Source organism: Mytilus californianus, unplaced genomic scaffold (assembly GCF_021869535.1).
Source record: "Mytilus californianus isolate M0D057914Y unplaced genomic scaffold, xbMytCali1.0.p SCAF_13, whole genome shotgun sequence".
NCBI classification, from domain to species: Eukaryota; Metazoa; Mollusca; class Bivalvia; order Mytilida; family Mytilidae; genus Mytilus; species Mytilus californianus.
In genome coordinates, this window is record NW_026262615.1 from 17,887,340 (window position 1) to 17,891,290 (window position 3,951).

Below are 3,951 nucleotides of genomic sequence, written 5' to 3' on the forward strand. Positions count from 1 at the left end.
TGGAATTCGTGACATTGATTTTAAGGTTATGAGCTACCTGTATATTAAAATAAGAAATATAAGTATTTTTGACGTAGATAACTAGTTTTGTTAGAAAATCACTAAGATATAAAGAAAACATACTAGCTCGCGCCATAGGATTGTCAAATCTAATTGGTAATATTTGAACAAAGTTAAAAAGGAACTAAAACGTGTATATCGTCATAATTTATAGATATAAAGAGTACGTTATTTATTGTTCGTGATTCATTAAAAAACCACACTCGTCATGAATAAAGTTCAATGTATTTTTATGATTTTCAAACATGTTCAAAACATCTTGTGTATTTGAAGGAATTGTTTCATTTAATTCTAATTTTTAGTGATTTATACATTTGTTTTTTTTCATATTTGACCGCATTTTGTTTTTCATATTCAATTTGATAAAAAGTCATTGGGGTGAAAACAAGATTTATATCATTTAAAACATAAAAATTTCATATATACATATATTTTTGCCGCCTGCCCTCCTCCTTCCCCCTCCCCAAACCCTCAACCTGTCGTACCAGGGACATTTTTTTTTCATATCTAACTGCATTTTGTCAAATATATTGATAAAAAGTTTTTGGGATGAAAAAAAGATTTTTATCATTTAGAACATCAAAACTTTCATATATACATGTAATTTGCCAGCCTCCATCCTCCAACCCTCACCCTGTCGTAACACATCGGGAACATAGAAATACAAAGAACTATAATCGTGCGTGCGTGCACCCATCTGTCAGTTCTTGTAAGGGGTCTTACACCTACATATCTTTTAAGATTGTTTTAAAATTTTTATCAAAAGTGTAAATTTGCAATGTCTCAGTCGAGTTCAAAAAGCAGTGCCGTTAGACTATTTTCACAAGTCTTATAACCTTGGAAAGTGAAAACAATATAGAAAAAGTGAGGCGAAAGATACCAGAGGGACATTCAAACTCATAAGTCGAAAACAAACCGACAACGCCATGGCTAAAAAAATAAAAAGACAAACAGACAAACAAATGCATTGTAAGCGCTCGCATTCCTTATTTCCTATCCGTTTTTTCTGAAATTTGTATCAAATGTTTATATCAAAAATGTCTCGATCAAGTTTGAAAGTCAGCATCGATCAACTATTTTTACGCGATGTATGCCCCTTCCATCTGTAAATTATATGAAAATTGCATTAGAAGTCCTCTCTATCACGCCTTCATTTCTTAATTAATTACTACATGTACAGGAATTAAGCCCCATGGAAATAAAACAATATGGAAATTTGCATTGTCAGCGCTTTCACTCTTCATTTCATGTCCAAGTTGTGTCAAATGTTTGTATAAGTAAATTGAATGGCTTGGACGGTTAGTTCAAAAATCAATGCCGATCAGCAATCTTTACACACATTTGCGAAAAAGGCAAATCATAAGCTTAAGCAATCGTGTGCTTTCTCTAAGTTTAGACTTAAAACATATCGCATACTTCCAACTATTGAAATTGACAATATTGTATCTTTAATATATTTACATTCAGCAGTTAAGCGATATTGATTTTTACAAGTAAGATGTCCGCTAAGACCATCAATATTTAATAATTCGTTTATGATAGAAATATTTTATGCATTTCGAATGAGTAACTCGTTTGAATGAGAAGGTTGATACTAGGTGGTCATTTATTAAGGAATTGTAAGGTAAAAATTGTAAGAAAAATTAATTACCCAAAAATTAAATAACTTAAGGATTGATTCTGGCGAGGTGACAATTTAGTTAGTCTAAGAGTACATTTCTTCCCTGAGTAGTGATTTTGCCGTTCTTGTCTGTACAAATGTAAGTAAATTATTTTATTTTTTTAAATTACCAAAGTTTAATGAATAAACACAAAGTAAGATATAAAAATCGATAAAAAAGAATTAGATTATGTTCATCAATAAAAAAAAAAAAAAACAATGAAATACATTGAACAATTTTTCACAATAAAAAGAATTATTATATAATGTATAGTACCTAGCAAGATTTTGTTAGGTGGACGAATCGGGCCTTAAAATGGTCAAATTGACTTTTTATGTACAAAAATAGGCAGAACGGTTATATTTTGACTTCATTAACTCACTGATTTCGTTTGGGTTAAATTGAAATGATAATAGCTTAATAAGCCTGAGAAATGCCATTTTCTGTTACATTTGTAAGATGCACAAGCTTAAAACTTTGCGTAGACATGGGTATGATTATGATATTGAAATATTGCAACGTTTCTTTTCAAAGTAATAATTAAAGAATGAAAACGCATGATCTTGAAGGTTCTCAAATTTCTGAAGAATGCGCTATTTTAATTGTTAAAATTCTTTGTGTTACGAAAATTTGGTGGAAAAGTACATGTAAGATCTGGCATCTTGTAGTAGTCATATAATATTCCACAAACATTTAAGAGTAATTTTATAGTTTCCTTAAAGAATATTTAACTTCAGATCTAGAATTTTTTTTAGAGATCTTTATAAACAATATTATTGTTACATAAGAACATTTCACATTCTGACATAATTCACGAAGGACAAATTTCAAGGTTAATAGGCAAAGGTGAAACAATAAATAATTCATCCAATAACTCAATAACAATGACCAGTCCATATCAAAATAAGTGTTAGGGGTCAATTGGGTAGGGAGAAAATAACGGAATTTGAAGACAAATTTTCTTGTAACTACTGAAACACGAGAATACCCCATTTTTTTTGCTAGTATTCCAAAAACTATATGTCTGTATTAGCATAGTTTAGATCACTCATAATCGTATTTATAGCATTAGAAAGTGTTGGGGTTATTTGGGTAGAGAGAAAATAACGGATTTTTAAGACAAGTTTTTCTTGTAACTACTGCAACACCAGAATCTCCCCAAATTTTTTATAGTACACATGTATTTCAAAAAACCTGTGTGTTTGAATTGGCATAGCTTTCGATCTCTCATAACCGTATTTATAGCATTAAAACGTGTTAGGGGTTAATTGGGTAGGGGAAAAATAACGGATTTTTAAGAAAAACATTTCTTGTATCTACTGCAACACCATAATCGCCCAAAATTTTTGATAGTATTTCAAAAACCTATATAATAATATGTTTTTATTGGCATAGCTTTCGACCTCTCTTTATCGTATTTTATCATTAGAAAGATTTGACTTCAAAAGCATTTCTGACTTTATACAGAAAATTCGCCTGATTAAAGCCTTAATTTATTAACTCTTTATTCACGGATGATTTATATTTCTTAAAATACTGCAAATAATCATGTTGATTAAAACAGTGGGATTGTCAAAAAGTGAGTTTAAGTGAACTCCGGTAAAGCAAACATCCAATTCCCTCATAAGATCCTATCACACACGTTTTATTTCAGAGGATAAATGTTAATGCAATATAAATAGCGGGCAATGTTCCAATGTATTTACTTAGTAATTGCCTTGGAATTGGAGAAACATCAGGTTAAACAATACCCCCTCCCCAACCCTTAATCAGGCGAAATAAAAAAGTCATTGGTATCTTGAAATTAAATGCTTCATAAGTATATTTCGTACCTTGAAATTGTCGTATATCTGTATTTTATGTCTTATTATTTTTATATCACTTATTGTAACTTGTTTGTTTGTTTATTTATTTTTGCTTAATCAAAAAAGTGTTTCTCTCCGAAGGTAATGTTCCATCGCGATTGCTTACAACATTGCTGACCCTATAGTACTAATTCTAGTTTCACAATGAGATACGGTTGAACCGATTTATTTGTCAACAATTGAAAGATCCAACATATACAAATAGCTGACGGCTGTACTTTGTACATGTATTATCACCTGAAAATAAAACATACAATGAAGTCTATACCATTGGAGAGTTAAATAGCATACATTTTAATTTTAAACGAAAACCACACGAATTAAAATTTGCTAGACCGTAAAACTTCTCTTTATTATCATTTGAA